Source organism: Musca domestica, unplaced genomic scaffold (genome assembly GCF_030504385.1).
Source record: "Musca domestica strain aabys unplaced genomic scaffold, Musca_domestica.polishedcontigs.V.1.1 28, whole genome shotgun sequence".
Classification (NCBI taxonomy): domain Eukaryota; kingdom Metazoa; phylum Arthropoda; class Insecta; order Diptera; family Muscidae; genus Musca; species Musca domestica.
This window is the reverse complement of record NW_026712293.1, coordinates 9,998,678-10,021,897: the sequence shown is the minus strand read 5'-3', so window position 1 is coordinate 10,021,897 and position 23,220 is coordinate 9,998,678.

The window sequence follows — 23,220 nt, the reverse complement described above, 5'->3', positions numbered from 1 at the left end:
TATTCAAATATGCTCCCGTAGTTATATTACACTAAATTTGAGTTGCGTTTACTCGGAAAATATTTATTGGGAGCTGTGAGCAATGTCTTCTACCTGGTGGTAAGACACCGCCCAAAAGTAAGCTTATATAACGGTGCTGATTAAAATCGACTGAGTCATGGGAGGAAAATATTTCAAGGTGTAGTGTTTTGTAATTAGCCACAATGTCAATGGGTTTTGTATTCTTTTCGTTTTCATTACTCGTAATCTCTTGTTACCAGAAATGGCGTTAAAACGGCAGGTTAGAGCTACTGTTATTGACATTATGAGTGTTTGTTTAAATGAGAAAATACTTTTCTTTGCTTTATTTTATAAATTTTATTTAACAATTTTTATAATGTAACATTTTTATTTATCCATGAATTATAATGGTTTGTAGTCAAACCAACCGTTTTACAAATACCTGATCACTTTTTGATTTTAAGAATTTTTCTACAAGGTACGCATTTGGGAATCGTTGAAAAATCTTTCGGTTGAATCTTTCAACAATTTAGCTTTCAGAATACTATGTGTTGAATAGTGAGTTATTGCATATATATTTGCTAATTTTTGAAAGTCTTTGTTAAAAAACTCTTTCACATCATCCGTTTGTAAGTTGTTAGGTACTATTCCAGCAATCGCATTTTTTTTTAAGCATCAATAAGAGTTGCAAATATTTATATTCTTTATTTATGGTTGAAAAACTCCCCATTTCAACCAAATCTGCTTGTGCCCTTTGTAATAACTCTTCGGCTCAGAATACGTTTCCTAGCTTGAGAATGGAGTTCATTTACTACAGTCCTTCTTTCCATATTTATTTATTAAGAACTTGATTCAATATAATACTGTATATCACTTGACGTTGAGCAGTTGATGAGAACGGTCGTGTGATTTTACTAGCGGAAAAATTGTGTTAAACATTCGGGTCAAATTAGTGCGATATTTCTTGTCTCGCTCTTAACGCGAAATTCAGATTTTCTGACTCTGTCAGTGTTATTAAGTTGTTGGTGGGGAATCCTCTGGACAATCCATTGGTGTCTCACCGCAGCGGACATTCCGTGCGCGCAAGTGATCTAGTGGGGATTTGGTGTCTCAGTGGCCATTTGTGCATCGGCTTCCTTGGAGTGGTTGGATTCCTCTGGGCAGGTGCCATCTGTCCATTGGTTCTTTCCTTGGTGGAGTAAGCCAGGTTTGTTGGAGCCTCGGTTCCATTTACTTGCTTTGCTGGTAAGTGATTTTGTTGTGACCCTGATTTGTTTTTTGGACTATTATTATCTTGTGGGGAATAGTTTTGTTTAACTTTTGTTGGGTTGTGTCTCGGATATGCCACCGAAGACACTGAGGAAGAAGAAGTCCGGTGACGTCTCGTCTGTTGACGGTGATGGGACAGGGGTTTCTGATATGGAGGTTGAGGGTGTTTCGGCGGCGCTTATGCCTCCTCCTGCTGGGAGAAGGTTGCGCCATACGGAGAGCGAGCAGAGCTCTGATGGTGGTGAGGAGTCAAAGAGGCAGAAGCTGGGGTCCCCTTTGAAGGCAGGTGGTGCTGCTGGTGTTGGGAGTGCCATATCTGCTGGTGTTGCCGCTGCTGTTGTTGTTGGTTCTGTTCGCGAACCAGACATTGCGTTGTCTGGTAGTGAGCGGGTTGGCGAGGTGCAGAGGAGTAGTCGCTCTCATGCAAAGAGAGCTGCTCCTAAGTCGGCTGGTGGTGTCTCTGTCATGGAGATGAAAAGTGTGACCGACTCTCTGCTGGATTTACTCTGTGAGAGCCAGTGCAGTGCTGAGACTACGCGGGAAGTAATCTCTTTAGCTAGTAGATACGAAGAGATGCTTATGCGGGCCATCGTGGAAAACGAGAGGCTGAGAGGCAAGTTGGAGGCATATGAAGGTTTTGCTGCTAAGGGTGGTGTGTGCCCTTTGCCAGGGCCTTCTAGTGGAGTTGCTGTCAGCCAGGGCCCTGCCCTGGTATCTGCCGCTGCGCCTGTAAGTGTTCCCTCTGCTGTGGTGCCCGCTGTTAGGCCGATGGAGACGTGGTCGGTCGTTGTTAAGGGGAAGAAGGGTACCTCGAGTAAGGATGTGGCTAAGAAGGTGGTGGAGGAGGTTGGCCCTACGCTTAAAGTCAGGGTGCATGAGGTGAAGGAGACTCGTGATGGCGGAGCTGTCATACGTACTCCGTCGGTTGCAGAGCGGCAAAAGATTGCTGCAAATACAAAGTTCGCTGATGTAGGCCTTGAGGTGTTGGTGAACGACAAACTTGGCCCGAAAGTTGTTGTGCAGCGTGTCCATGCGGAGATTTCGACGGACGATTTCATGCAGGAGCTCTACGACATGAATTTTGTCGATACGTTGTCTCCTGAAAGCTTCAGGAAGAGTGTTCGACTGGCAAGCGGGCCTTGGAGATCTGGTGCCAACGAGTCGAAGGTGAATGTGGTACTGGAATGTAGAGCGGGTGGCAGAAAAGTTGTGTGCGGAAGGCGCTTATATTAAGTGGTTCCGCTTCATTGTGCGGAGGCAGGACCCAGTGCCGTCTTGTTATCGGTGTCTTGGCTTTGATCACCGAGTCAGGGAGTGCCGGATGAAGTCCGACATATGTAGAAGGTGTGGTGTTTCCGGCCACGTGAGTATGGACTGTCCAAATCCTGTGCGTTGTCGTAATTGTGAGCTGAAGGGACTCCCGGCTGGACACCTTATGCTGTCCTCGGCGTGCCCGATTTACGCTGCGTTGACGGCCAGAGCAAACGCAAGACATTGATGAGGATCCATCAGTATAACTGCCAGAGGTCTGCGAGTGTTGTACATGAGTTTGGCCAGTCGCTTCTCCGTATGGGTGCAACCTTCGCGTTAATTCAGGAGCCATATGTTAGAGATGGATGCGTGTGGGGACTTCCGGGGGGGATGCGTGTCTTTACGGACGAGGGAGGAGACTCTGCGATAGTTGTTGTGGACAGTGACATTGACTGTACAGTTGTCTCAAGTATCCAATGGGGGTTATGTCTGTCCGTTGAGTGGGCGGGGGGAAAGATGTTGTTGGCTAGCATCTATTGTAGATTTAGCTCTCCGTTGGAGCCCTATTTAAGGTATATGGATACGGTACTACTCCTTGCGAGTAGTTGTCCGCTTATCCTAAGTTTAGACGCGAATGCATCCTCCTCGTTGTGGTTCTCCAAGATGTCCAGGCATACTTCTGGCCATCAGAATCGCGTACGAGGAGAGATGCTAGGCGAATGGGTGTTAGCGAGGGGCGTGGAGATTTTGAATGAGCCCTCGGATCTGTATACCTTTGATGGGCTCTCGGGAGTTAGCGGCATTGACGTGACGGCTGCAAATGGGGCAGCAACGACTGCTTACCAATTTTGTTGGCGTGTTGTTGATGACTGGGGTGTTAGTGATCATAATCTCATTGAGCTTGTGGTCACGCCGCGGGGACGAACGCAGGGAACAGAGCGTTTCAGGACTTGGAAGGAACGAGACGTGAACTGGGACCTATATGCGAACAGTGTTAGGGAGGCTGCTATGCCATTAGCGGACTTCAGGGCACTGACCATAGATGACCAGGTTAGCAGGTTGAACGAGTGGATGAGCGGAGTCAATGACGAGCTTCTTGGTAGACGCCGTAAGGTTAAACCAAGTAAGGTCAAATGGTGGACCCGTGATGCGGAGGAGACTCAGTCGCCTTAGGAAGAAATTCCAACGGGATAGACGGACCAATGCGGAGGACTTGGCTCAGCGTAAAACTGAGTTCCTTGCTTTCCTTAGGACGTACAAGGACGAGCTGTCTGTTTTGTTGGGATCATTCTTTCCCAGTTCGGAGACTCAGACATTTCCTCCGCTTGTTGATGAATTGGCTGAGCCTCCGGCAGTGGAAAGGTTGGAAGTTTCGGACAGTATCTGTCGGATTAGAAGCAGAAAGTCGCCTGGTATCGACGGTATGACTGGTCAGATGTATAAAGCCATCTGGAAGGTCATGCCTGAGTATATCGAGTCAGTGTTTAGCCGCTGCATGAGCCAAGGGTACTTCCCGCGTGCGTGGAAGATTGCTAGAGTGGTGGTGCTACTTAAGTCGCCAGATAGAGTAAGGAGTGATCCTCGCTCATATCGGGGAATAAGTCTGCTTCCAGTTCTTGGAAAAGTACTGGAGAGGATTATGGTGTCTAGGTTTAAGGAGCGCTACTCCGAAGGTACATCGCCGCATCAATTCGGTTTTACCGAGGGTAGAAGTACTGTGGACGCGTGGTTGCATGTGCAGAATAGCCCGAGCGGGTCAAATGCCAAGTATGTCGTTGGCATTTTTGTCGACTTTAAGGGTGCATTTGACTTCCTTTTGTGGAATAGCGTGCTCACGAGGTTGTTAGCGATCGGTTGCCAGGAAATTGGCCTTTGGTCTAGTAACTTTCATGAGAGGAAGGCTTGTGTCATGGGATCCAGTGCTTCGGTCTGGAAGGATGTCCAACGTGGTTGCCCTCAGGGGTCCATCTGTGGCCCATTTATTTGGAACCTCATGATGGATCCCCTGCTGCGGGAGCTCTCGGCGTCTTTCAAGGTTTGTGCTTATGCGGATGACTTGCTTATCATGGTTGAAGGTGAGTCTCGACTTGAGCTGGAGACTCGTGGTGAGCAGGCAATGCGTATAGTCCAAGCATGGAGTGATCGAGTTGGCGTTGAGGTTGCGAATGACAAGACATGGTTGATGATGCTGAAAGGCAGACTTGCTCATAGTCGACCTCCGTTTATACGAGCTGGTGAACGTGGCATAAGGTACGCAAGTACAATTAAGTATCTAGGCATTCATATGAAGGATAGGCTTAATTTCCTGGTTCACTTTGATCACCTGAAGGAGAAGCTAACTAGAGTGGTGGGAATGGTCAGGCGTGTTTTGCGGACTGATTGGGGCTTGAGCAGGCGTTCCGTGCGTATCATATATAGTGGCCTGTTTGTTGCCTGCGCAACTTATGGGGCTCCTGTGTGGTACAAAACTGGTGCGTCTGTGTTGGGTCGGAAAAAGCTCCTGTCGTGTCAGCGGGTCGTCATGTTAGCGTGTTTGCCTGTGTGTAGGACTGTGTCCACTGATGCACTGCAGGTGCTGCTTGGCGCCGTGCCGCTTGACCTGGAAGTGAGAAGTAGGGCTATTCTGTATAAGCTGAAACGCGGTTTGCAGCTGGCTGAGGATGAGAACTGGCTCAGCCCTTCTGATCTGGCAGATGGGGATATTAGGCGGTACAAGGCGCTCCTTCGGGAGTGCGTTGTTAATTTTTGGTGGACAAGGTGGACGGACAGTGACAAGGGAAGGGTGACGTACGAATTTATTCGTGACGCAACGTTCGTACTGGACCGGCCAGACTTTCGCTTCGGCTTAAGTACTGGTTTCTTACTGACGGGGCATGGCTCTCTCAATGCATTTTTGCATAAGAGAGGCCTTGCTCAGACGGATTTATGTGGGTGCGGGATGACCGAGGACTGGGTGCATATACTGACGGAATGCCGTTACTATAATGACATTAGATGTTTAGCAAATATGGGTATTACGTATGGAGGGGCGGGGTGGGATTTCAGTAGGGTCCTTGAAGACGATCGGACCTTTAGATGTTTAAGTAATTTTGCGCGAGAAGTATTTAGTAGAAGGACAAGACTTAGTGGAGAGGGTCCCCGCACATAGTGGAGGTGGGCCGTAGGCTATTGGGCCGGTTTGGTCCTTGGAACTTTGGGACGATTGCTGGGGTTCCTCTGTGGATGTTGTGTAGGCTATCCGTGAGGGTAGTCCTGTTTATTGTTTGTGTTGTGTAGTCCGTTGCCGCGGTCCCAGTGGGCCCATTGTGCAGTCCGTGAGGACAGCATGTTAATTGTCGTGATTTGAGTGTGTGTTCTTTGCTGTTTTTCTGTTGGTGGGTGACCAGTCCCGGACTGTTTGGAGTTCAACTGGTAGTAGCGATGCTACGAAGCCTGACCGGAGGCTATACCTGAGATGCCAGAAGTCAGAATATTTTCCTTTCACCCACGATGTTGATATGAACATCGCCGCCCACCTTGTACTTAAACTGCTTTTCCGGATTACAATGTAATCTGAATGGAATGTACGTAAAAAGAATATATGTAGCTGAAAAGGAAAGTTTGTTTCGTTCACAAGAATAAAAATAAATACAAAATAGTGCACATTTTTTAATGGAATTCAGTTTTGGTTTATTTTAGAATATACATAGGTTGTTTGTTTCAGGATAGAAACTAGGACGAATAAGGTCCATAAATGGCCCAGCCAAATATGATGTTGATGGCAGTTGGCAGTCCTGGTCTTGAAATGGTACCTTCTATGACTATTTTAGTGTACAAGTCAGCTCCAATAATTATGTCGATGGAAGAATGCTCATAGAATTTTGAGTCGGCCAAGCATAAGTTGACGTAATTGTCCTTGAAGTCTGCAGGCAAGTCTTTGGAAGGAGTATTAATGTTTACCCGACTATCTACCTTCATCATCGCTTCGACTTTCCGTGCGGAATCAAACCGGGATGCCAGGGTTAGAGGGCACAACGATTCCTTGTCCAAGGTGAGCGTCGCCATCTTCTTGGAGTCGGTCAACCTTTTTAATACTCTGCTGACAGTTGAACCTGAATCCAGTAGGCATCGTGCTGTCAACTTCACTTTCCCATCCGAAATCCGAACGACCACTGTCGGGACCAAAACAATGGTATTTTGGCGTATCAATGATGATAGTGTTTTGGCAATAATGCCGTTGTTAGCTGAAGGTGTAGCTTCGGGATGCGCGCGATCTGTGGGCTGGGCGCGACCTTCGGGTTGAGGACGTCGTTGATGTTGAGTGCGTTCAGTCGATGGGTGAAGTAAGGTGTGGTGCCGCTTCTTGCACTTCTTGCAACCCTGTGATGAAAAGCAGCTGCCGTGGGAATGCTCGTGTCCGAGAAAATTTTTGCAATATTTGTATTTCTCCACGACACTGAGATGGCCAGATGTACTCATCCCCATAAATTTCCGGCATAGGCGCAATGGATGTCGGGTGTGACAAATATGGCAAGAATATGCCAGACGCTGTTTCTCCACGCTGGAGCGGATGATTGAACGAGCACGGTGGCGATCGGTTAGACATATTGTTCTACTTGGCGTAGAAGGAACGAATATTACGGAAGTGAGCCTTGAAGCTCTTAACTCCGGCTTCCCACAATCCACCCATATGGGGAGCACCCGTATGCTTGCGCGCTCTCTGACGCGTCACAGAAGCCATGAAATTGAATATTGCTTGTAGGCGTGAAATATATCCAGCGCGGAATTCGAATTTTATCAATGGACAGAAAATCATTTTGGAATTGTAACTAATCGGAAACGATATCACGAGACAATAAATCATCCCATCCGATACCAGAGGCCCAAATCTTCTGTATCATAATTTTTGCCAAAACCACACATGGAGATAACCAACCGGCTGGATCAAACAATATCGCTATATGCGACAGAAGTACACGTTTGGTATATGTGGACGGATTAGAAAATGGTTTGGCAGTAAAAAAGAAAGAATCTGAATGAGCATCCCATAGTGTGCCTAACATTTTGGCCGTACTACTTTCTCCGAACTCAAGAAAGTCCTGTCGAAGGAGATGCTCAGGCGGAATATCGGCCAGAATTGTTCTCAAATTGAATGTCCACTTTCGTAAAGAAAATCCAGCGGACTTCAAAGCTGATTGCAACTCCTGAATAGAACGTAGGGCTAAAGGAATAGAATGAGCCCCACCGAGTACGTCGTCAACGTACATAAAATTGCGAAGAATGTCGCTAGCTCTAGGAAGTTCTGAACGAACATCCTCAGCTAGCTGATAAAGTACTCGAATCGCCAGATAAGGTGCGGAATCGACCCCAAATGTCACTGTCTGTAATTGAAAGTCTTTAATTTCATCATCTGGGCTTGAACGATATAAGATTTGAACGATATAATTTAGCATGATCTGGATGAATTAGTATTTGCCTGTACATTTTTTCAATGTCGGCATTGTAAACGAAGTGAAAGAATCTCCACCTCAAAATTAACAAGGTTAGGTCTGATTGCAGAATTGGTCCCATATGAAGAATATCATTGAGACTTAATCCACTGGAAGTAGGAGAGGAAGCATTAAATACTACCCGAACCTTTGTAGATACACTCTCAGGTTTGATGGTGAGGTAAATAATAACTAGGACCGGATGAAACGTTGGAATGGGGAATACAGTGCATATGATCACAGTATTCCCGAACGACTCGATCATATTCCTTCTTTAACTCGGGAGTATGCATGAGTCGAGCTTCGTTCCTATAGACCTGTGCCATAGCACTGGACCTGGAATGTCCTAAACCTTCGCCATTAAAATTAGTCTCCTTAAAAGGCAAACGAATCATGTATTTACCGTCATTAGTTCTAGTTGTAGTTGATTTGAAAAGTTCTTCGCAAAATTTATCGGGTGGGGACAAGAAGTTCTTCCTTGGAAAATTCTCCACCTCCCAAAAGCGTGAAATCTCTATGCAAAGAGATTTCGCAAAAATTAGAGATTATGTTGACGACCCTGGACGAATTCTTACCTATGGGGCCCGTCAAGATCCATCCGAAGACTGTCTCTTGGGCCGCATGTACCTGATCTTGAATTGGAAAGCATTAGGGCTGGCAGTATATTGCTGCCAAAAAGTAGGTCAACTTGTGAGCACTTGTAGGAGTTAGGGTCAGCCAACGAAATATTTGGAAGATCTTTGTACGAAGCTATCGGAATAGAATGACTTGGCAGATTCCCCGAAAGTTTAGGAATTACGAAGGCAGTAATTGTTAATTCAAAGTTGTGGTCAAATTGCGAAGAAAGAATGAAAGAGCACTGTTTACGTACGCTGGCAGAATTAGAATCATTCAAACCTGAAATTAGACCTCTCGTGCTCTTATGAGGCAATTTAAGTTTATTAAACAATGATTCTGAAATAAAAGTTCCCTAGGAACCAGAATCGAAGAGCGCGCGAGCCGAATATGTCACACCATTATGAACAATTTGTACCATCGCCGTACCTAGCAATACCCCCTGAACACCAGCAGAAAAATAATGTTGTACAGTCCCCACTCTGCTGCTAGTGGACTGTAATCCAGAATGTGAAAATGGAGCGGAGCTGGGGTTGAGGTTTGAATTTGGAGCAGTGTAGATGGTGCTGAGGAGGAAGAAGAATGAACAGAGTTTCTATGCAGAAGAGTATTATGCCGCTAATTGCATGTATAGCAACTATGTTTGCTAGGACAATTTTTCACGGAATGCGTTTTTGAAAAGCAGTTGAGACACAGTCCTTGCCGTTTGATCTCCGAAATGCGCGCTTCATAATTTAAAAATTTCGGACATTTGCGAATTATGTGAGCCTCGTTTGGACACAACGGACATTTGGGATCAGATACCTTACTCTGGAACGAACTAAACTTTTTGGAAACTTTGGACTTTATATCGACCGAACTTTCCTTTTGACTTGAACCTGAAACACCTTTTCGCATCTCTGAAACAGACTCTGGAATACTAGACTTGTCCGAGAGGGTATGATCCCAAAGAGTAAGTGTGAAATCAGGTAGACGATTAGAGCAGAGATAGATAAAAATGGGATCCCAGCTAGCCGTGTCAATATCGTAGGTCTTGAGAACAAAGATGCATGAATTCATGTCTCTTTGGAGGCGTTGAAGGTTGAATAAAACATTAAGCTGGCCATTTACTAGAATTCGCTTATTTTCGTAGCGATCGCACAGGCTGGACCAGGCTTGGCTGAAACCACTATTAGTAAGAGGACTCTTCTGGACTATCTCTTTTGTTTCGCCTTTGGTCTTGTGAACTAAATGAAATAATTTCTCAACTCGACTGAGGCGAGGATTTTTTATGTACACAGCCGTGAACATGTCTCGGAATGTTGGCCATGACATATAATCCCCACAGAAGACCTCTGTATCACATGGCGGCTTATACTTAGCTCGAATTGTATTTAGTTCAGAAGCTGTGTCTTCATCACCCGACTCTTCGTCTCCATTGCCCTCGGATTCACGATCTCGGATGTATGTATCATACTCGGACTTGATTTTTACCCATATGGACTTAATTTCTTCAATCTGAACATCGATAGAATGAATGGAGCTGACTGGAAGTAGATTATCACTAATATCCGAATCAAATCCCAGGATCGTGTCGGCAAGACGAATGAAAGAGTCGAGAGACATTTTGGAATAAGTTACTTCGAATTAGATATACGAGGAGAATAACTGAAATGAAGAATCGAATAAAGAAACCAAATCGCAAAACAGAACAGAAAGCTTTCTGGGAATATCAAATTTAGGGCAAAAAAAACTAACTGTGATAAATTTCACAAAAAACTGAATTTCAAACCGAAAGCTCGAAAAATGTTCAAACAAAATAGAAAGCGGCAAGCAAAATATGCATTTTTTCCTCGCTCTTATTAAAAAAAGATTATTATTCAATTTCTATACTATTATTTACTTTAACAGATATATTTTTTTCAATAAAAGTATTTATAGAGAACGTATTATGTAATAATTATTTTGAAGAAACAATATTACAATATCAATGTAATATAATTATTCACGTAAAATACTATTGAGAACGAACTCATTTTCAATGCAGAAAGCAAAAAATAAAAATATTCGAATGATGGTAACTAATCAGTTCAACGGATACCGAAAAACGAATTGGCGACCCCCATGTTTAGTGAAATACTAAGATGTACTAAAGGTCGACTTTCGAATTGGTGAACCCTATACACATATGGAAAAGTAAAGCGAGAGAAACAATAACAACAACCACACACTGCAATATCGCCAAACAGCGGGATTGGAATACAACGAAAGCGAGAAAAAATTAATTGTTGTTGTCGCTTGTTGATCGAAAAAAAATCACAAATACCAACACAGCGCAAAATTCAGATTGAGTAGCTATGATCGAACGAATGTTCAAGTGGATGCAAAAACGCTTGAAAACAAGAAAGCTCTCTTCCGAAATTTTAAGAGAAATTAATATTTGAGTTTGCACTGTTCTCTTAATATATCAAAAAACGAAAATGATTTACACTCTTCCCCCGAAAACGCGTATTGAACGAAATGATGTTTTGCCGACGGCAAATGCACTTTTTATTTTCAGAAACTTTTATAGTAAAATAACGAAGACACAAACTTACCTTAATGTTCAAAAAAAAAAAAAAAAAAAAAAATAATAATAATAATAATAACCAAGTTTTTAATCCAAACTGGAACAAAACTTTCGGTTTAAGTTAAAAACCAGTTCGTGGAGGACCAAATGAAAATACCAGGGATTCGTTCGGTAATTTTCCTGTAGAAAATGAAGGCGCTTAGAAATCGAACCAAAGAAATATTGGTGGGAAGACCATATTTCTCCCAGATGGATTTCAGGATTTATAGGAAAAAAAAAAGAATGAAATAAAAACACAAAAGTATTAGAGTGTTGAATTAAACAATATAGAAATATACTTTATTGAAAGAAAATTTTAGGTGTTTTTGAAACGAATTCTTACCGCTTGTAACAATGGTTGAATTGAAAGTAAGTAAAAAGAGAAAAGGAAAAAGTCCTTGAAAGCGCAGATGACATGTTTCGAAAATGAAAGCAGAACGCATACATATACAAATAAGTAAGCGGCAATGTCAAAGTGTATGTGAGGAGATGCCAGAAGTCAGGATATTTTCCTTTCACCCACGATTTTGACATTAACAAGAGTCATCTTCATGTTCACTTTTGACAACAAAGCCCTTTTCTAGTTTTAATCCGATTTCCTTATTAACAAGTTTTTCATTTTTAATGACGTTTATCGATTTTTTTGTTTCATTTAAGTTTAAATGTGATAATATAACCACATCATTTTATGGTTTTGTAATTGGTTCAAATGCATACTGAAGTCGTCTTCCGATGCCATCCTCTTCTTCTTTAATAGATTGAAATTTTCTTCTCAGAATACCCCTTGATTTATTAAGTTTTTTTTTTAACATTTTTTCCAGTAATATTTTTCTTCCAGTAATTATTAAGATATTTTAAACAGAACAGAGGTAATCATAAACTGATCGGTTTATGATAAACATACCGGTTTGGAGGGTAGGAACAGCATTTCTTTAACAGGGTCGATTATAGTAAACATACCAGTTTGAAACAGGGCGTTTATAATAAAAAGGTCAAGTCGTTCAGACTGATAAGGACTCAGCTTAGAACTAATAAAAGAAACATATTAGTTTGTTATAGCTGTTTCTATTGCACCCACAGAGAATACTTGATGGTCATTCAGAAAAAAATTGTAGTCGTGTGGTCACAAGTATGGAATTTAAGAACTATAGAAAACAAATGGACGTACCATTTGTCATTTACGCAGATTTTGACTGTAATAGCAGGTGGGGAAAGAGTTATGGAGCACATTCCACTTGCATTTGGATTCAATATTAAATGTTTGTTTGATAGTGGTGTAGATGTATATCATAACTATAGTGATCTGGATGCCGCTCAGAAATTTATAGAGCAATTAGATGTTTCCTGTAGAGAAATTTATAATAATTACTTGTCTCTTAATAAGCCTATGAAACCGCTATCATCTATCTAGAAAAGCATATTTGACTCAGCACTAAATTGCCATATTTGGGTTAAAAAAATTGTATGACGATAAAGTTCGTGATCATTGTCACCTAACCGGTAAATTTAGAGGGGCAGCTCATAATGTATGCAACATTAATTATACGGTAGCACAATTTATCCCAATAATTTTCAATGGATCAAAAATGAAGATATAATAAGAGATGCTAAACAAATTCGGAAATCTAAAGCAAATTCATACATTGGTTAAATTTACGAAGTGGATCTAAGTTATCCAAAAACGTTCTATGATAAACATAACGATTTGTCTTTCTGCTCCAAAAACAAAAAAGTTGGGGCTTCAAAATATGAAAAGCTGATTACAGACTTTGATCTAAAGAAATTGTATAGTATACATTATATGATATAAGAGTAATGCATAGATAATGGTATGGTTTTGGATAAAGTTCATCGCGCAATTTCCTTTAATCAGTCTACACGTTTAGCTTCATATATAGAAAAAATTCTGAAGAAGACAAAAAACAGGATAATGATATCTTAAGGAATTTGTTTAAACTTTTCAATAATGCAGTATTTGGGAAAACTATGGAAAATAGAGATAAACGGGAAGATATAAAGTTACTGAGTCATCGGGAAACAACTAATCGAAATTAGTTAGGAGCTCAGTCTTTGATAGCCAAACCCAAATTCTATAGCTATTCATTTATATATACGGAAGATATATATGAGGATATATAAGCAGATGTTGATTAATACTTCGATACATAAGCTTACTCTGAGGACAATATGTATAACATACCCCGACGAAATAAAATAGTTATAGGTATGAAAAAGGATTAGAATTTTGAAACAAATATGTTTGAATTTGTTGCTTTAGGCCCAAAAATATACTCGTATAGGGTAGATGATGGCGTGGTAGTTAAAAAAGCTAAAGGTGTAAAAAATGTGTCATTAGGCGATATAACATAAACAATTATAAGAATACTCTAGTGAAGTCATAGTTAGTGATACCATGTATACTTTTAGATCTTAGCTCCATGAAATGTATACAAATGAGTTATGTAAAATTTTATAAGGTTTAAACGAAAGAAAAGAATGGTTCGACATGACCCCATATGCTTGGGGTCATGTAGCTATAGAGCGTAAACCAATTACAAATCTATTGAATGAAGCAATTGATATTGATAATACATTTTTTAGTTAAGATTAACTTATTTCATATACATGTATATATTTGTATCTACATTTATATCAAAACGAAAAAAGAAATCAATAAGTAAAATAAATTTAATTTTCAATTTATTAATGAAGTAAGCATAGAATATTACAACATTTTTGAACAATTCCATTTAAATGATTATAGTCGATTATTCGATCGTGCTTAATCCTTAGCAGTAATCCGGTTTACCAGTTGGAATTTGTGAATTAGTTTCAAATTCCACTTGAACATCTATTGGACCGCTTTCGACAACTTAGTTTTGGTGGCTTACATCAATTACAAAAATTGGGGTTTCTTTAAACTCTTCTCAAGATAATATTAGTTGTGGTTCACTTAAAAAGTAGTTTAATTGAAATATGGCATACATATCCTAAAGTACGGAATATCCGTTTTCCTCAAACTTCAGACTTAAATCTTCGGCAGATATGCATATGAATTCAAATGAATTTCACGTTTACCAAATTTGAGTGGATGAATTTCCCTTCGCTTCTTGGGCGAGTAATATAAAGCGTGGTCTTTCTCTATTAGTCGATAATTTTACATTCCAATGACATTTAGTTGCACCCTTAAACTTTGGATAGAAATAACAATCCCGACTTCGAAAATCAATAGGAAGAGTTTTTCCATTATTTAATATTTATTTTTTTATTTCCATTATATATTATTTATTATCATAATCTGCAGCTTTGATGGATCTCTGCAAATTCCAAGAGCATTTTAAGGGGAATACAAAAAATTAAAATGCTGCCATTCAAGTCAGCACCATTAGTCCAGCCAGCATTCCTTATCATATTATACTCAATCCTTGTAAGAAACAGAATTTTTTATAGATACCATTTGATTTATATCGTATTTCATCAAATAAATGTGCTACACAGTTATTACGTAGACGAGCATTATATCAATGGGGCGCATATTTGTAGTTCCATGTTTAGTTCGATTGTATTCATGAATCAGCTTTCTGTATATCAATCCAATGATATGTACCATTGCAGAGTGGTCGCTGCCATTGGCCAAAATTCAAAAAATGAAAATCAGAAATTTATTGTCACGTGAACTCTTAAGGGGTTAAGCTTTTTAGAAAACATAATAATCTCGGCTTCATTTTAACGGCCCACTTCAAAAATAGCATCAAAAAGAGAAAATGTAGTTAGTTGTTTTTTCAGTGGGATCAGAGAAAAAGTGGAGTAAAAATAGAACTGTATGACAAAATTAAATACATTTTAAAATGACAAATCTTGGCATTATTATTGAAAAGCATGGTATTGACTTATTTTTAGTGCAGTAATTTTTGTATTTAGTAGATGTGTATAATATAGAAGATGTGAGTGTTCTGATTTGCCATTAAGATTAATTTTGAATATAAAATTGGATTTCAGTTGAAGTTTTAATAGTTCCGACCCCCCCCCCCCCCCCCCCCCCCCGGAATCCTCCAATGTGATTTTTTTTCACGCCATTAGTAATGGTCCTAAGATTCTAACAGTGCTAATTTTGATTTTGTTGCAAATTTGTCAGTTCTATGGTGCTAGTGACATAGAATATGTTTTTGTTGTTTGGGATTGATAAGGATATAATTGAGGGGTGTTCAATAATGTTGCAAGCATTGTCTTCTGGGTATAATATTAATATCGAAAAATTTAAGGCCTTTGCAATGGAAACTGATAAATAGTTAACAAATATATATCCATGCCACTATCGTCCACCCACAGTCCATAAAATTTTAATACATGCACCCGATATTATAAATTTGTCATTATATCGATTAGATAATTATAGGAGGAGGCCGTGGAGTCCGGAAAAAAAGATATGAAAAAGTTTCGACTAAATCATACCCGAAGCTGATAGAGTTATATGTTATTTCTCTCGGGTTAAAATATCTCTTGGAAAGAATCTGATTTACCCCTTGCTGAACATATGCGTTAGTTAAGCAGCTGTCCTCTTATCAGAAGATGTAAAACCTATAATGTACCGATATGTGAAACCGAATTTATAATGTATGTGGAGTGCACACATATAATTTTTCAAAATATTTACATTTAAAAGAAAAAAAATCTATGAAATTGAACAGTTTGAAATGTTTATGTATTTTACAAACAGTGTTAGTTTCTATACACTATCTCATATTAAATAAAATTCAAAACTTTTTTTTTTAATTTTTATTATATTTAGACTAGAATACTTGTATCATTTTTTTAATTATATAAATTAGAAACATTCTTATTCAATAAAAATTCTTAACATAAATGACCACAACTAATTGTATTCAATTTGTGTTTTCTTACATAATTATAAGATACATCTGCTCCTACATACTTTAATATCTCCACGGGAGGTTGAAGATTACCAAAGCTATCAAAATATTATTTTTCGTCTTGTTTCTATAGTATGCAACCCAATGTGTACCAGGTCCTTTATGAGAATCAAGATTTATAATTTAAGATGTTATGTGAATTATAAGGTAGTTTACCCCGCATGTAAACTCCCCTAAAATTTGGAATATATTTTTTTCCAAACACTTCAATATCAACATCTGTTAAAGGTCTATTAGGTACCTGACTTAGAAGTTTTTATTGTCCAAGATTACTTTTTGTCTACAATACCCATCCCATGTTTAAATGGTTTGAGGTAAATGCCATTACCGATGGCGATGTTCTCCATAGATTTATTATGACGAATGTTTTCTTCAAGTTTCTTCTGAGCATTCTTGGCTGAGTTGACTGCTTTCGCTATTGATGAGCACCAACAGCACTCAGTGGAATATGGGAGTAATTATATTAGATATTTTACTCTTAATTGCTTGTCCTATTGTTTTATGAGCAATTTTTATGGCACTATTAACATCGCGTGGTTTCTTCTTTCTAAGAATCGAAGTTGAATTTTTAACAGTCAATGAAACAGGTTTTTTCTGCATTTCACATTTTTAGTTATTTCCATACTTAATTCTGATTTAGCCTTCATAGTGTATGTATATAATTATTTTGAAGAAACAATATTACAATATCAATGTAATATAATTATTCACGTAAAATACTATTGAGAACGAACGAACTTTCAGACTGATAAGGACTCAGCTTAGAACTAATAAAAGAAACATATTAGTTTGTTATAGCTGTTTCTATTGCACCCACAGAGAACACTTGATGGTCATTCAGAAAAAAATTGTAGTCGTGTGGTCACAAGTATGGAATTTAAGAACTATAGAAAACAAATGGACGTACCATTTGTCATTTACGCAGATTTTGACTGTAATAGCAGGTGGGGAAAGAGTTATGGAGCACATTCCACTTGCATTTGGATTCAATATTAAATGTTTGTTTGATAGTGGTGTAGATGTATATCATAACTATAGTGATCTGGATGCCGCTCAGAAATTTATAGAGCAATTAGATGTTTCCTGTAGAGAAATTTATAATAATTACTTGTCTCTTAGTAAGCCTATGAAACCGCTATCATCTATCTAGCAAAGCATATTTGACTCAGCACTAAATTGCCATATTTGGGTTAAAAAAATTGTATGACGATAAAGTTCGTGATCATTGTCACCTAACCGGTAAATTTAGAGGGGCAGCTCATAATGTATGCAACATTAATTATACGGTAGCACAATTTATCCCAATAATTTTCAATGGATCAAAAATGAAGATATAATAAGAGATGCTAAACAAATTCGGAAATCTAAAGCAAATTCATACATTGGTTAAATTTACGAAGTGGATCTAAGTTATCCAAAAACGTTCTATGATAAACATAACGATTTGTCTTTCTGCTCCAAAAACAAAAAAGTTGGGGCTTCAAAATATGAAAAGCTGATTACAGACTTTGATCCAAAGAAATTGTATAGTATACATTATATGATATAAGAGTAATGCATAGATAATGGTATGGTTTTGGATAAAGTTCATCGGCAATTTCCTTTAATCAGTCTACACGTTTAGCTTCATATATAGAAAAAATTCTGAAGAAGACAAAAAACAGGATAATGATATCTTAAGGAATTTGTTTAAACTTTTCAATAATGCAGTATTTGGGAAAACTATGGAAAATAGAGTTAAACGGGAAGATATAAAGTTACTGAGTCATCGGGAAACAACTAATCGAAATTAGTTAGGAGCTCAGTCTTTGATAGCCAAACCCAAATTCTATAGCTATTCATTTATATATACGGAAGATATATATGAGGATATATAAGCAGATGTTGATTAATACTTCGATACATAAGCTTACTCTGAGGACAATATGTATAACATACCCCGACGAAATAAAATAGTTATAGGTATGAAAAAGGATTAGAATTTTGAAACAAATATGTTTGAATTTGTTGCTTTAGGCCCAAAAATATACTCGTATAGGGTAGATGATGGCGTGGTAGTTAAAAAAGCTAAAGGTGTAAAAAATGTGTCATTAGGCGATATAACATAAACAATTATAAAAATACTCTAGTGAAGTCATAGTTAGTGATACCATGTATACTTTTAGATCTTAGCTCCATGAAATGTATACAAATGAGTTATGTAAAATTTTATAAGGTTTAAACGAAAGAAAAAGAATGGTTCGACATGACCCCATATGCTTGGGGTCATGTAGCTATAGAGCGTAAACCAATTACAAATCTATTGAATGAAGCAATTGATATTGATAATACATTTTTTAGTTAAGATTAACTTATTTCATATACATGTATATATTTGTATCTACATTTATATCAAAACGAAAAAAGAAATCAATAAGTAAAATAAATTTAATTTTCAATTTATTAATGAAGTAAGCATAGAATATTACAACATTTTTTGAACAATTCCATTTAAATGATTATAGTCGATTATTCGATCGTGCTTAATCCTTAGCAGTAATCCGGTTTACCAGTTGGAATTTGTGAATTAGTTTCAAATTCCACTTGAACATCTATTGGACCGCTTTCGACTACTTAGTTTTGGTGGCTTACATCAATTACAAAAATTGGGGTTTCTTTAAACTCTTCTCAAGATAATATTAGTTGTGGTTCACTTAAAAAGTAGTTTAATTGAAATATGGCATACATATCCTAAAGTACGGAACATCCGTTTTCCTCAAACTTCAGACTTAAATCTTCGGCAGATATGCATATGAATTCAAATGAATTTCACGTTTACCAAATTTGAGTGGATGAATTTCCCTTCGCTTCTTGGGCGAGTAATATAAAGCGTGGTCTTTCTCTATTAGTCGATAATTTTACATTCCAATGACATTTAGTTGCACCCTTAAACTTTGGATAGAAATAACAATCCCGACTTCGAAAATCAATAGGAAGAGTTTTTTCATTATTTAATATTTATTTTTTTATTTCCATTATATATTATTTATTATCATAATCTGCAGCTTTGATGGATCTCTGCAAATTCCAAGAGCATTTAAGGGGAATACAAAAAATTAAAATGCTGCCATTCAAGTCAGCACCATTAGTCCAGCCAGCATTCCTTATCATATTATACTCAATCCTTGTAAGAAACAGAATTTTTTAAAGATACCATTTGATTTATATCGTATTTCATCAAATAAATGTGCTACACAGTTATTACGTAGACGAGCATTATATCAATGGGGCGCATATTTGTAGTTCCATGTTTAGTTCGATTGTATTCATGAATCAGCTTTCTATATATATCAATCCAATGATATGTACCATTGCAGAGTGGTCGCTGCCATTGGCCAAAATTCAAAAAATGAAAATCAGATATTTATTGTCACGTGAACTCTTAAGGGGTTAAGCTTTTTAAAAAACATAATAATCTCGGCTTCATTTTAACGGCCCACTTCAAAAATAGCATCAAAAAGAGAAAATGTAGTTAGTTGTTTTTTCAGTGGGATCAGAGAAAAAGTGGAGTAAAAATAGAACTGTATGACAAAATTAAATACATTTTAAAATGACAAATCTTGGCATTATTATTGAAAAGCATGGTATTGACTTATTTTTAGTGCAGTGATTTTTGTATTTAGTAGATGTGTATAATATAGAAGATGTGAGTGTTCTGATTTGCCATTAAGATTAATTTTGAATATAAAATTGGATTTCAGTTAAAGTTTTAATTGTTTAATATCTCCACGGGAGGTTAAAGATTACCAAAGCTATCAAAATATTATTTTTCGTCTTGTTTCTATAGTATGCAACCCAATGTGTACCAGGTCCTTCATGAGAATCAAGATTTATAATTTAAGATGTTATGTGAATTATAAGGTAGTTTACCCCGCATGTAAACTCCCCTAAAATTTGGAATATATTTTTTTCCAAACACTTTAATATCAACATCTGTTAAAGGTCTATTAGGTACCTGACTTAGAAGTTTTTATTGTCCAAGATTACTTTTTGTCTACAATACCCATCCCATGTTTAAATGGTTTGAGGTAAATGCCATTACCGATGGCGATGTTCTCCATAGACTTATTATGACGAATGTTTTCTTCAAGTTTCTTCTGAGCATTCTTGGCTGAGTTGACTGCTTTCGCTATTGATGAGCACCAACAGCACTCAGTGGAATATGGGAGTAATTATATTAGATATTTTACTCTTAATTGCTTGTCCTATTGTTTTATGAGCAATTTTTATGGCACTATTAACATCGCGTGGTTTCTTCTTTCTAAGAATCGAAGTTGAATTTTTAACAGTCAATGAAACAGGTTTTTTCTGCATTTCACATTTTTAGTTATTTCCATACTTAATTCTGATTTAGCCTTCATAGTGTATGTATATAATTATTTTGAAGAAACAATATTACAATATCAATGTAATATAATTATTCACGTAAAATACTATTGAGAACGAACGAACTTTCAGACTGATAAGGACTCAGCTTAGAACTAATAAAAGAAACATATTAGTTTGTTATAGCTGTTTCTATTGCACCCACAGAGAACACTTGATGATCATTCAGAAAAAAATTGTAGTCGTGTGGTCACAAGTATGGAATTTAAGAACTATAGAAAACAAATGGACGTACCATTTGTCATTTACGCAGATTTTGACTGTAATAGCAGGTGGGGAAAGAGTTATGGAGCACATTCCACTTGCATTTGGATTCATTATTAAATGTTTGTTTGATAGTGGTGTAGATGTATATCATAACTATAGTGATCTGGATGCCGCTCAGAAATTTATAGAGCAATTAGATGTTTCCTGTAGAGAAATTTATAATAATTACTTGTCTCTTAGTAAGCCTATGAAACCGCTATCATCTATCTAGCAAAGCATATTTGACTCAGCACTAAATTGCCATATTTGGGTTAAAAAGTTGTATGACGATAAAGTTCGTGATCATTGTCACCTAACCGGTAAATTTAGAGGGGCAGCTCATAATGTATGCAACATTAATTATACGGTAGCACAATTTATCCCAATAATTTTCAATGGATCAAAAATGAAGATATAATAAGAGATGCTAAACAAATTCGGAAATCTAAAGCAAATTCATACATTGGTTAAATTTACGAAGTGGATCTAAGTTATCCAAAAACGTTCTATGATAAACATAACGATTTGTCTTTCTGCTCCAAAAACAAAAAAGTTGGGGCTTCAAAATATGAAAAGCTGATTACAGACTTTGATCCAAAGAAATTGTATAGTATACATTATATGATATAAGAGTAATGCATAGATAATGGTATGGTTTTGGATAAAGTTCATCGCGCAATTTCCTTTAATCAGTCTACACGTTTAGCTTCATATATAGAAAAAATTCTGAAGAAGACAAAAAACAGGATAATGATATCTTAAGGAATTTGTTTAAACTTTTCAATAATGCAGTATTTGGGAAAACTATGGAAAATAGAGATAAACGGGAAGATATAAAGTTACTGAGTCATCGGGAAACAACTAATCGAAATTAGTTAGGAGCTCAGTCTTTGATAGCCAAACCCAAATTCTATAGCTATTCATTTATATATACGGAAGATATATATGAGGATATATAAGCAGATGTTGATTAATACTTCGATACATAAGCTTACTCTGAGGACAATATGTATAACATACCCCGACGAAATAAAATAGTTATAGGTATGAAAAAGGATTAGAATTTTGAAACAAATATGTTTGAATTTGTTGCTTTAGGCCCAAAAATATACTCGTATAGGGTAGATGATGGCGTGGTAGTTAAAAAAGCTAAAGGTGTAAAAAATGTGTCATTAGGCGATATAACATAAACAATTATAAGAATACTCTAGTGAAGTCATAGTTAGTGATACCATGTATACTTTTAGATCTTAGCTCCATGAAATGTATACAAATGAGTTATGTAAAATTTTATAATGTTTAAACGAAAGAAAAAGAATGGTTCGACATGACCCCATATGCTTGGGGTCATGTAGCTATAGAGCGTAAACCAATTACAAATCTATTGAATGAAGCAATTGATATTGATAACACATTTTTTAGTTAAGATTAACTTATTTCATATACATGTATATATTTGTATCTACATTTATATCAAAAAAAAAGAGAAAAGAAATCAATAAGTAAAATAAATTTAATTTTCAATTTATTAATAAAGTAAGCATAGAATATTACAACATTTTTTGAACAATTCCATTTAAATGATTATAGTCGATTATTCGATCGTGCTTAATCCTTAGCAGTAATCCGGTTTACCAGTTGGAATTTGTGAATTAGTTTCAAATTCCACTTGAACAACTATTGGACCGCTTTCGACTACTTAGTTTTGGTGGCTTACATCAATTACAAAAATTGGGGTTTCTTTAAACTCTTCTCAAGATAATATTAGTTGTGGTTCACTTAAAAAGTAGTTTAATTGAAATATGGCATACATATCCTAAAGTACGGAATATCCGTTTTCCTCAAACTTCAGACTTAAATCTTCGGCAGATATGCATATGAATTCAAATGAATTTCACGTTTACCAAATTTGAGTGGATGAATTTCCCTTCGCTTCTTGGGCGAGTAATATAAAGCGTGGTCTTTCTCTATTAGTCGATAATTTTACATTCCAATGACATTTAGTTGCACCCTTAAACTTTGGATAGAAATAACAATCCCGACTTCGAAAATCAATAGGAAGAGTTTTTCCATTATTTAATATTTATTTTTTATTTCCATTATATATTATTTATTATCATAATCTGCAGCTTTGATGGATCTCTGCAAATTCCAAGAGCATTTTAAGGGGAATACAAAAAATTAAAATGCTGCCATTCAAGTCAGCACCATTAGTCCAGCCAGCATTCCTTATCATATTATACTCAATCCTTGTAAGAAACAGAGTTTTTTATAGATACCATTTGATTTATATCGTACTTCATCAAATAAATGTGCTACACAGTTATTACGTAGACGAGCATTATATCAATGGGGCGCATATTTGTAGTTCCATGTTTAGTTCGATTGTATTCATGAATCAGATTTCTGTATATATCAATCCAATGAT